General features: G+C 38.1%; 1 long non-coding RNA gene across 1 annotated transcript; it reads right to left on the bottom strand.

Annotated features, from left to right (window-relative positions):
* Positions 1–1,600: 1,600 nt before the first annotated feature.
* On the bottom strand, positions 1,601–7,470 carry LOC110439947 (uncharacterized). The gene is made up of 3 exons (XR_002459297.3): positions 7,390–7,470; positions 1,907–2,205; positions 1,601–1,794 (listed from the first exon to the last, which is right to left on the bottom strand). It is a non-coding gene; the product is annotated as an uncharacterized lncRNA (long non-coding RNA).
* Between the last annotated feature and the right edge of the window lie 4,091 nt (positions 7,471–11,561).

The following is an 11,561-nucleotide window of genomic DNA, read 5'->3' as shown; positions in this document are numbered from 1 at the left end:
TTTAGTTGGGTTTATTGGGACTCCATTTACCATAGACCTCTTCGCCTAGGACTAATTGCAGTAGCAGGTGCTAATTTGAACTCCCCATATAAGCCCCATGTTCTGTGTAGTTCAGTGTGAAGTCTTGATTTGCCCTGCAGTCATTACCAAGGGTTTTTCCAAAGTGTTTTGCTTTACCCGTGTTTTGACCCTCCTGGGTTTTGACCTCTTGTTTGTTTATATGGACTGTGATTGTTCTCTGCCTGCCCTGAAGTTTGCCTGTGTAATTCAAGGTGGATGCTGACAAAGAAGTGCGGATACAAATGCAGATGTATGATGCAAAGAAATGGGCGAGGCAGTGGCGCAGTTGGTAGTGCTGTCGCCTCACAGCAAGAAGGTTGCTGGGTCGCTGGTGCGAACCTCGGCTCAGTTAACGTTTCTGTGTGGAGTTTGCATGTTCTCCCTGGCTTCGCGTGGGTTTCCTCCGGGTGCTGGGTTTCCCCCACAGTCCAAAGACATGTGGTACAGATGAATTGGATAGGCTAAATTTTCAGTAGTGTATGAGTGTTTGTGTGAATGTGTGTGTGGATGTTTCCCAGAGATGGGTTGCGGCTGGAAGGGCATCCGCTGCGTAAAAACTTGCTGGATAAGTTGGTGGTTCATTCCACTGTGGCGACCCCGGTTTAATAAAAGGACTAAGCCGACAAGAAAATGAATGAATGATGCAAAGAATGGTCAGGCAAGCAACGGTCAACACAGGGGCAAACAGATGTACACAGAGTTCCGAGTCCAGAGTCGTAGTCAAATAACAGGCGAGTGGTCAGAAGGCAGGCAGCAGACAATGTACATAAACAAAGCAAGGCAAGGGTCTAACATGGCAAAACAAGGCAGGGAAAACACATCGTAACGTTCACAATACTGCTTACAAGACTAAGCAAATGGTAAATGGTCCTTGAAATCAGTTCATAAGCAGCTCCCAGCATGTGTATTCTACTAAATGGGGAACAGGTGCATGTGAGCGGTGCATGACTAAATCTTGTGGTCCATAGACTGGCGGATTTGCAGAGCTTAAGCAATCTGCATCTTAGATCCACTAGATAGCTGGTGATCATAACACCCTGTCTATTGACCTGCCTTTGGATCGCCCATTTGTTGTCTGATTGCAATATCAGTACCATTAATAAAGCAATGCAGATAAATCAACCGGCTTCGGAATCATCACAACACATTGTTTCCAAGTTCTTCTTTTGTAGTTATTTTAGCGAAACTAACTCAGAAGAAACAGCATAGTAATGTAACATTACAATTCCTAAACATTAACATTGTATGGTAAGGGGTTACTTTTAAATAACAGTAACAAATAATCTGTAATGTTTAACAGTTTGGAAGTAGCTTGCATAAAATTAATGATAATAGAAATCACCCAAATTCATTCATTCATTTTCTTTTAGGCTTAGTCCCTTTAATAATCCGGGGTTGCCACATCGGAATGAACCGCCAACTTGTCCAGCACTTGTTTTACGCAGCAGATGCCCTTCCAGCTACAACCCATCTCTGGGAAACATCTATAAACACTCATTCACACACATACACTACGAACAATTTAGCCTAACCAACTCACCTGTACCACATGTCTTTGGACTGTGGGGGAAACCGGAGCACTCGGAGAAAACCCACGCGAACGCAGGGAGAACATGCAAACTCCACACAGAAACGCTAACTGATCCAGCCGAGGTTCGAACCAGCAACCTTCTTGCTGTGAGATAACAGCACTACATACTGCGCAACTGCGTCGCCAAAATCACCCAAATAGCCCTGAAAAAAACATAATATCATAGTTAAAGAGGTACAGTATATCAACAGCCAACACAATACCTGTTCATGACTAATTCTCCTGTACTCCAGCAATATTATCCTGCTCACTCACCGACTGCTTGAGTAATACTTGAGTCTGTGTTAAGGTGGGCCTTAGGGCAAGTGTGATGTATTGAACATAATAAGTAACAGGTGTGTGGGCTGGAGGGGGTGTGAGGCTTCCAGCTGTCCCAGCAGTCTCAGGTCATGTCCTCCCCATCTGCCGCTTCAGCTCCCTGTGTTTCCCAACACCTGAAGTGCGTCTGTTAGGTGATGCCCTCGTTCTTTCAGCCAGGGGTCAGAACCCTCTCCACTAATGCTGCCAGTCCTCAAGAGGAGGCTGGAACCCTGTTGCTCATCCAATGTGTCTCTCTGAAACACATTTATGAAAGAGAAAACAGCCTTTTAGTGGTGGTATTATTTAGACAATAACAATATGCATTTTTAAACATGTTTCTTAACATAATAGTTTTAATAACTCATTTCTAATAACTGATTTCTTTAACCTTAGCCATGATGACAGTACATAATATTTTAGATATTTGTCAAGATACTAGTATTCAGCCTAAAGTGACATTTAAAGTCTTAACCAGGTTAATTAGGAAACTCACTGTATAATGATGGTTTGTTCTGTAGACAATAGAAAAGAATATGGTTAAGAGGGCTAATAATTTTGACCATAAAATGGTTTTAAAAAAAATTAAAAACTACTTTTATTCTAGGTAAAGTAAAACAAGTAAGATTTTCTCCAGAAGAAAAATTATTATAGAGAAGATTGTGAAAATTCTCTTGCTCTGTTGAACATAATTCGGAACATTTGAAAAAGTCTGAAGTTAAACTGTATGTCCTAATGTTTGTATATTTGGTCTTTGGCAGAATACAGTGCTGCCGGGTGAGCATGTATTTGAAATGCAGCCATACGAAATTCTGGCTACATAATTTGCGATGTCTAAAAATGTATATAGGGCTACGTTTTCAGAATGAGCCAATGATGATATTTTTGCACCCTCAGATATTTAAATATAAATCTCGACCAAATATAGTACTTTACTAACAAACCATACACGAATGGAAAGATTATTTATTCAACTTTCATAATGCATAGATCTCCATGGCAATGAGATGCATAATCTCAATATATATATATATATATATATATATATATATATATATATATATATATATATATATATATATATATATATATATATATATATATATATATATATATATATATATATATATATATATATATATAAATATAAAACTGACACCTGTTATGACTTGTTTTGTAGTCCTGGGTCACATTTAAGTTTCCAGAAAAAAAGTTTTTAAATGCTTAGTTCACCCAAAAATTTAAATTTTATTAATTACTAAAATATTAAAAATTTTAGATGAAATCCAAGAGCTCTCTTATCCTCTATGTCTGTTTACTATGGGCAATGGGATGCTTGCATGTTGGCCTGCTGACTCTAATTGCAATACAATGTAGTAACCATAGTAAAAATGTACCAAGCCTTTTGCAGAAGAATATATATAGGCAATCAAAATAGTTTTACAGTTTTGTTTTTGGCACTTAAATGTGTTCTTGGAGCTTCGTTTAATTACAGTTGCACCACTAAAGTCATATGGAATTGACAGTGTTAATGGTTTCTTTTCTGTACCTTGAATTTCTAAGGAAGCTTGCTGTCTATAGAGGATGAAAGACCATCGGAAGTATCATTATTTGTGTTCTGATGAAGAACGGTCTGATGAAGATCTTTTTCCACTTTAAAAAAACTTTTTTGGCATGAAATGTTTGGGAGTTGAAAGGTTCTTCATGGAACTGTTGGTGCCAATAAATGTGTACATGTATACCATTTTAAAATCTTTATTCTTAGATATGCAATAAGGTCAGCTGCATGAATATTTTGTTCCTTCTTTTTCCATCGCTAATGTTTGACTGCAAAAAAGTTTTGTTTTAAAAGCTGCTCCAGGGTAAACATCATAGCTTCCAGCTCCAACAACAATCAGACCAGAGTAAATCACTAAATTTTTCATCTGCTTTATCTGCAACTGTCTCCTAGTCTGACAACCTTAATTCAAATTATGCCTGTTTGAATGAAATCGATCCAAAGAGGCATAATTTCAGACCTGACCAGAAAGCAACCCCTAGCAATGCAATTATGTTTTAAGGGCATTTGTTACTTGTCCATAGGCTCTCTTAAACACAGTAATTGCATTGCCCGGTCGCTCTAGCCAAGTATTTATAACAATGCAATGACCGCTTAGGGAGCTATTACAGTGTAGGGCCGGCTGTGATTGATGGGATATCAAAGTGACCCCACCAATAGCCTTTTGCAATAAATGCAGCCTTTGTTCATGTGAGCAGAATCCAACACTCTTACCTGCAACCTGAATGATCAAAATGGTGCGTAGACTCGCAGCTTTTTAGCACTTTTTTGGGGTATTAAATATACTTTCTTATATTCTAGAACTGAACTAGAGAACTAGCCTCACACTAATTTGAAACAGAGGCTGTGTCCGAAATCGAATACTTTCATACTATAAAGTATGTTAAATGCAGTATGTGAGAAGTAACCGGATGACCTACTACTTCCAGAGAGATTCTGAAGTGTGCATCAGATTTACGCTACAGTTTTCCATGATGCCCCGCAAGAGAATTCATGAATGGGAATAGGCAATTTCAGATAAATCTTGTTGTCAAAAATATGCAAATAAGAACATATCACACTGTTATATAACAATCAATAATATGCAATGGGCTCTATTTTGACGGTCCATGCGCAGAGCGCAAAACGCAGGGCGCAAACGCTTTCAGGGTGTGTCAGGACACGTTTTTGCTAATTTAAGGAAGGGAAATCTGCCTTCCGCCGTGGTGCATGGTCTAAAAGGGTTGAGTTTATTTTCTTAATGAGTTATAGGTGTGTTTTGAGAATAAACCAATTAGAGTCTCATCTCCCATTCCCTTTAAGAATCAGCTGCGTCGTGCCAAGAGCGCATTCGCTATGTACAGTACGCAAAGTAAGTCTAAGTGGAAAAAATGAGCATTTCACAAGCAAACAGTTAACAGTTTTTTTTAACTGAAAACTGTTAAACAGAGCATCTACTGCGTGAGAATGAGAGATAATGGATCTACTTTCACATTCGCTCTTGGATAGGGAAACCTTTACGAACAGACATCAATTAGTCTATAAATAAATACTTTTGTTTGTTAAGTGCAAATATTCGTTTCAAAACTATTTCTAAATTCAGTTCTAATTTCCAGCAAACGAATAAATGAATAATAATAGCAAAATGTGCTCAAAAACCTGAGTTATATCCTAAAACACATGCTGTGCCCCATATGGTCTAAAACCTGACAGGTGGGCAAATCTAAGCTTGTTTTTAATAAAACAAATATAAATATGGATATAATAAATAATACTGCTAATAATAATAACATTATACAAAAGCAAATTGCTATGAATGAACTGAAAAAGTCTCCCGAGATGATGAAGACATAAAAGCAGTGATTTTTCATATTTATGTAGGCTAGAAAATAATATGTTTTGTAATATTTTAATCCTTTATATTTATCTCCTATATCTATTCTAATTATATCCTATATATATCCTTAATATTTAAATTTTTTCATATGTAAAGATATTTGCCTATTGCTCTCTTGTGCATATTAAGCAGTGCGTAGGCGAGGCGCAACTGTGCGCCGGAGTTTAGACCGGGTTAGTTTTGGTCTAATGAAAAATCTATTATAGTATCTCAAAATAGCAACGCGCCAGCGGGCCGCCTCAGAACGCCTTCCTGTTTAGACCAGAACACCTATGGGCGCACAAATGAGCGCTAATGCATTTGCTATTTAAACAACGTAGCGCAACGCCTCAAAACGACTCTTGTGCCAAGCTGAAACTACCAAAAGACTACTGCGCCATGCCTTGCGCCACATTGCACTGGGTGTATGATAGGACCCAATATGTTAATGCATTCTATGGCACCTTTAAACTGTATGGTTATTTAATATAATTATAATACAAAAATCTAAAAATGTCACATTTCATTCATTTATTTTCCTTCGGCTTAGTCCCTTATTTAACACCACAGCGGAATGAACTGCCAACTATTCCAGCATATGTTTTTATGCAGCGGATGCCCTTCTAGCTGCAACCCAGTGCTGGAAAACACCTATACACTCTCACATCCACACACACACTCATACACTACGGCCAATTTAATTTACCCAATTTATTTATAGCGCATGTCTTTGGACTGTGGGGGAAACTGGAGCACCCGAAGGAAACCCACACTCCACACAGAAACATTAACTGGCAAATCTGGGACTCGAACCAGCGACCTTCGTGTTGTTTGGGGACAGTGCTAACCACTGAACCACCGTGCCATTTTACATTACACATATTTTACATTATGTATATTATTGTTATGTGTAAAGATAAATACAATGCAATGTCTTTCCGCGGTGTCATATCACATAAAAATGTCTGAGCCCTGATAACATGATCATATTGATCCCCAGAACCAGCTTTAATCAGAGTTTTCAATTATTCACCAGTCCTTGTGGAGGTCACAAGATGTCATTCTTCATTCTCTCCATACACAAATCACCTTTCCACTACTTGCTCCTTCTTTTTTCCTGTTTTATTAAGATCGCTCACACATTTATGCCCCAACTGCATTATGAAAACGAAAAACACTGAATGTTTAATGTGCATCGAAGGAATCCTGAGCGGAGTATCATATAAGATATTAAAGTGTGTCTTTGCATGATAAATGTCCGCTTGATTTGATTTGAGTCTTGCAAGCAACAGTGGCAGATGTGCAGTAACACAGGGATACTTATTCTGAGACATTCGGCTGTCAGAGAGACTCTTGCTTTCAGTTTTATTTCTTATTTCCAGACAATAAAAGCCACTTTCCTTTATGCAAATATATTTGGACTATAAAGCCAGTCTTATAGATCGAAATGAATTCATTAGGAAGATGCTTTCATTTTATTGCATTTTCCACAGGACAGGACAATTCTTCTACTGTAGATAAATTGTACAACTAGATTTTTGCTTGTTTGTTTACCCTGAAAGAACCTTTGAATTTTGGCTTCGGATATTGTGAATCTGTTATTTGTTTGTTGTCAGTATTGTCTGGGCGGCAGACACTTATAATGTGTGGTGGAAAACTAGCATGTGAAATCAAGCAGAACTAAAGAGGGGACAACAGAGATACACAATCTGACACACTGCAGTGAAACATATTAAAATTTATGAGAATGGAAGTGGAATGCACCATACAGTCAAGGGATAGTGAAGATGGTAAATAGTTTTATTTGTATACTGAACACAAGTTATGGTTATAATAAATTGTTTATGAGCTACATAACCTGAGGCTTTTTTGCCTGTGATTAATTGAGATTTGTTCAACATAGGCTTATTCTGAAAACGTAGCCCTATATATGTTTCTGGATCATGTAGCCAGAGCTACATATGGCTGCATTTTATCTTTAAAACGAACGATACGGGGTGGTGTAGCGTGTTCCTTTTTTGTGCTTACCCTCCGACACCTTACTTCCGTGTGGATGGCTTTCCCGTTGTTACCAGTTGGTCCAGTGGCTCACCATGTATCGTCAGTGGACTTGAGACGCAGAGCGGAGTTGACCACGACAATGGTGTTCGAGTCCAGCGAAGAACGGTTCCAGAAAACAGGTAAGACAAAAACAGAAGCCAAAAAATAAACAAGTTAATAGAGGGTGAGAATCTGGTAAAAATCAGGCGAGGGATTTTTTTTTTAAACTGTCGGGTGGGTTTAGGGAAGTGGACGGGCGGGTCAATGAGTGCTTTTTAAAACACTATTGGTTGGGTTGAGGGAAGGAGGAGGCTGGGTCAGTTCATCAGTCAGTCAGTTAGTTAGTCAGTCGACAGTGGCTTCTAGTGAATTTATGCGAGAACAACAGGCACGAATGGCACTTGTGAGAGAAATTTAAGATCTAAAAAGCGCACACAGCGGCCTCTGGTGGATTCGCAAAAACAAAAACTGCAAAAAAGCAGCTCCTGGGATGTATTTGCCACTTTCCCCAAATGTATATACACTGAAAAAAATGTTGTCTACAAAATTGTTGCAAACAATTTATTAGTGTTAAATTTAAACAAACAAATTTAATTTAGTAATGTTCAACTTAATTTATTTGTATAAATTCAACAAAAACTAATTGTTTACAACCCCTTAACTTAAAAAAAAATAAGTAAATTCAAGGAAACATCTTTGAATAATCTTTTTTCAGTGTAGGGGTAAATTTTCAGAATGAACCTGGGTTGGATTTATTGCACTATTTATTGATTTTTTTTTGTAATACATTTTTATTAAATTGGGTAATGTCTGTTTTTTTTTTCTTTTTGTGGATGAGCCATTTAATTTTACAGTAAGAATGTTGAAAGCTATATAAAGGCTTTAGAAATACCAACTTTGACATTGATTTAAGATCAAATTGAGGAAACAGAGTTTAAAATACTGAGTTTATCTAAAAATTACAACATAGGCTCATTCTGAAAATGTAGCCCTAGATACATTTCTAAAGATCGCGAATTATGTAGCCAGAGGTACGTATGGCTGCATTTAAAAAAAAAAATTAACCCTACGTATGGCGCCGTTCCATTTTGCACTTACTAACTGACCGCTCACCTCTGCTGTTACCAGTTTGTCCAGTGGCTCGCCATGTACATTGGTGAACTTGAGACGCAGAGAGTTCACCAGGATGATGGGGTTCGAGTCAAGTTAATAATGGGTAAGAATGAGGTAAAAACCAGGCGAGGGCTTTTCTTTTTCTGGATTGCTTTTTAAAACTGTCGGTTGGGTTTAGTAAAGTGGGCGGGCTGTTCAATCTGTGCTTTGAAAACACTATTGGTTGGGTTTAGGGAAGGAGGAGGGTGGGTGGGTCAGTCAGTCAGTCCGTCAGTCAGTCGACAGCGGCCTCTGGTGGATTTATACAAAAACAGCAGGCGTGAATGACACTTGGGGGAGAAATTTGAGATCTTAAAAGCATACACAGCGGCCTCTTGTGGATTCGAAAAAAAATAAATTTGCAAAAAAAAAAAAAACATAGCTCCTGGGATCATAAGTAAATATACTTATGATTACTCAAAGTCAAGTGGTTCAAAACTTTTAGGAATTTCTTTCTTGAACAAGATATTCTGAAAAATGTTGGAAACCTACAATAAATATATTAATGTTAGTAACAACAACAACAACAACAACAAAAACAACAACAATACTATGAAAGTCAATGGCTGCTGCTTTCCAACATTATTTAGTATATGTTCCTTTCTGTTCAACAGAAGAAATAAAGTAAAACAGCTTTGAAACAAGCGGAGAGTGAGTAAAATCTACATTTTAAGATCTGTCTACTAGTTTTTTGTTTGTTAGTGTTCAGTATTTGCCAGCAAATAAATATGACAGAAATTAAATAAAGATAATAAAGTTCAATATTTGTTCAAGTGCAGTGATTGATTTACTTTTTGTCTTTTGTTGTTTGGAAGCTCAAGTCAACGATTTAATTATTTTGTGTGCTTTTATCTATTCAATTAAATTGGCCCTTTCAGTAAAGAAAGGTCTCCCATACAGCATGTATTTCAGACTTTTAGAATGGAGTCTTGCAAAGCCAATATGCCCCAAGAGTTAGATACTGAGTAAAAAACTGGAGTATTTCCCACAAATGAAAGGTACCAAGACCACTGCCCTTAACCCTTATGACCATTGACAGGTGGTTTGAAGAATAAAAGCTTCTGTTCTTCAGCCAGAACTGAAATGTCCTCATGTGCAAAAGACTCAATGGATTCACATTGGCTGCTGCTGTCATGATGCCCAGCAGCCTCTGGATCTGGCTGACAGAGGTCCTGGCCTAACCAGATGCTGCTCATAAGAGGGAGGATTGAACGCACACATGGAAGAGACAGTTGGAGAAAGTACACTGTTGAGGTTTAGTTTTAAACCCAATAACCTCATATGGGTGAGAACAATTTAATGTTGAATCAGCAATTTGTCCACTAGAATCAGCCAGATGTCTATATAATTCAGCATGCAATAACATCCTGAACCTGTATATCTGCAGGGTTATTCAATAAACATTGGTAACACATTAGTTTACACCACAATTTTTGCTATTAACTACTGGCTTATTACCCGCCTATGTGATTAACTGTTCATTGAAGTATGATCTTATTCTACATCCCTAATCCTACCTAAAACCTAAACCCAACTACTACCTTACTAACTATTAATAAGCAGCTAATTATTTGTTTATGAGGCTAGTAGTCTTAGTTACTGATTTGTTAATACTGTGAATTGCCACTTAAAATAAAGTGTTACCGAAATACTTGCCAAAACTGATGTAGTGCATGTACCAGGCCTGTATTTCACCTTGTTAGTAAATAATACCTATAGGGTAGGGAAATGACTTTGTATCTGTGGCAGCTCAGCTCTGGCGTGTATTTAGAATTTGGCATGTGTTTAAGGTGTGTGCCCACTGTTTCGTTTCCACCAATAGTGAGAAGCAAATCCAGCATTTTCTGAAGAAGCATTAGCAAACTCTTGACCAGCAACAATATTACCATGTACTCCGGCACTGTTGTGTTGGTTGGATTGCACTTGCCTTACAAATTCACATATCTACATAGTTAACATGTTCTATGCACATGAAAGATGTCACCTTTATTAAGATACCCTTATTGGGTTAAAAGGAAAGTATAACAGAGTTTTCAAATCTTCCACTCCCACTTTAAAACCTATTTTCAAATGTATGCATTCACAGTCACCAAATGCAGTCATCGTGTAAATGGGCTTTAAATGTTTTCTTATGACTGAAAACATTGCTGTGTGAATGGCCCCTCAGAATAGGTCACAACCCCATCATTAGTTGTAATCAGGAAGTAGCGACCATAAAAGTCTCATTTTCCATTGAAAAGATGTATTATTGTTGACTTTTTTGGAAAAGAAAGGCTGATCTTTCTGTATCAGAAGTTCTGTTTACTTTATGGTATGATCATTGGCAGTACACCATGAAAATTAGGTAGATAGAAGGCAAACTGGATCCAGAAACACCATATCTATGATTTACCATTGAGTTGCATTTGACAAAAGTGCTGCCAGATGATTTTATAACAGTATCATCTTCTTAATAACCAGAGATGCGGCTTGTTTACAGCCATGTAAACAGCATGTTAGCAGGAAACAAGCATACAGGATTCACTAACTCTCTTTTTTAAGTTTCATTTTCAAAGATGAGCTGAGATTTCGTGGTTACACCTGGGGTCCCACCTAAGGCGGGGCTACAGAAGGACCACCTGAGGGTTAACAGAAAAGAGGGCCTACAGAGAGGTCAGTCACACAATAGCATGTTCTGGACAGATTCACCTTGGTTTGGGGGGTCCATAGATATCAGTCATTTTCTTCCCTGCTGAAAAATCCAGCTTAATCTAGGCTGGTTGGCTGGTTTTAGCTGGTTGACCAGCCTGGTTTTAGAGGGGTTTTGGCCATTTCCAGACTGGATTCCAGCCATTTCCAGCCTGGTCTTAGCTAAGCTGGAAAATGACCAGCTAAATCCAACTAAAACCAGCCTGTACAGCCTGGGTTAAGCTGGAGATAGCTGGTTTGGCTGGTTTTGTCTGGGCACCCAGCCTGGCTAGGCTGGTCAAGCTGGTTTAAGCTGGTCATCTTCCAGCCTGACCAGCTAA

The sequence above is a fragment of the Danio rerio genome, chromosome 7, assembly GCF_049306965.1.
Source record: "Danio rerio strain Tuebingen ecotype United States chromosome 7, GRCz12tu, whole genome shotgun sequence".
Classification (NCBI taxonomy): domain Eukaryota; kingdom Metazoa; phylum Chordata; class Actinopteri; order Cypriniformes; family Danionidae; genus Danio; species Danio rerio.
Note: the sequence above shows the minus strand (reverse complement) of the source record. Positions and strands in the feature narration are given on the sequence as shown.